Raw genomic sequence first — 1,207 nt, 5'->3', positions numbered from 1 at the left:
ACACACACACACACACAAACCTGAGAGAACTGGATTATGTTTTTAATGTAACTGTGCAGCATTAAGTGGCTCACATTTGTCCTCACTCACACTTTGTTTACTAGCAGACAGCTGGGACTCCTTCAATCAAGGTTATGGCCGCAATCTCCGAGAATGCCCCGCCGCACCATGAATCCCCCCCCCCTGGGCTGACATCCAGTGTTTTTAATCTCGCCTGCAGTCAGACGCACGGGAGCCAGTTATTGCCCCGTCTGTTAAAGCTTCTCTTTCAGATAACCAGACTCAATTTCCCAGCCTGATGGCAATCTCTGCCAGGCCGAAGCAGAGCGAAAGATCAGGTGAAAGATTGCTGGTGTTCTTTACGTTTGCACAGCGAGAGGAACAACACGACGGCTTCGAGCTGCAGCAATGACTCATCCTGAACATTAAGCTTAGCGTCGAGCTCAAGACACCAGCCTCACAGAGCTCAATTAATCAACCGATGCATAAATAACGTTACTTGTCCCCTGTGGGACAATTGCCGCAGTGGGATGTACACGTTTAGCACACATAGAACACAGGCCGCCGAAAAAGAAAAACATGAACACACAGTTCAAATACTTAGTTAATTAACAATATTTAAAAATCCATGCAGTAAGTTAAACCGACAAACTAGTTTCCTCCTAGAGTTTAGGAGGGAGATGGCAGAGATACAAAGTCTTCATGACTGTGGACTCTCGTTAAGGCTGTTTGACCGTTTGAATATGACTATTTTTGGCCAGAAACTATGCTGGTTGCAGCAGGCAAAAAACGCTGAATTGTTTTTTGTCCGAATTAAATGAAACGGCGGGTGAATCAGTGGGCTAACCAGCTGCTGGCTGCAGTTCATACATATTATTATTTTATTATTATTAGCATGAGAGTGGCGTTGATCTTCTCATCCTGACTCTTGGCAAGAATGCAAATCCCAAAATGTTGAACTACAGCTGTAAGGCCAAAGGTCTGATCCATTGTAACATCCCCAACAATGTTTTCATATCTTTCAAATAATCAACTTCTGTTTTCTCTAAAACAACCCTGTCCTCTCCTGCTGTTTGTTAGGAGAGATGGGAAATCCAATGCAGATGAGAACTCTCCAAACTAGTCTTTCCTCAGTCTCTCTCTCTCTCTCTCTCTCTCTCTCTCTCTGCCTCCTGGGTCAAATCATCCACTCTACAAATCCTCCTGT

This window comes from Etheostoma spectabile, chromosome 15 (genome assembly GCF_008692095.1).
Source record: "Etheostoma spectabile isolate EspeVRDwgs_2016 chromosome 15, UIUC_Espe_1.0, whole genome shotgun sequence".
In the NCBI taxonomy this organism is placed as follows: Eukaryota; Metazoa; Chordata; class Actinopteri; order Perciformes; family Percidae; genus Etheostoma; species Etheostoma spectabile.
This window is presented reverse-complemented; position numbering follows the sequence as displayed.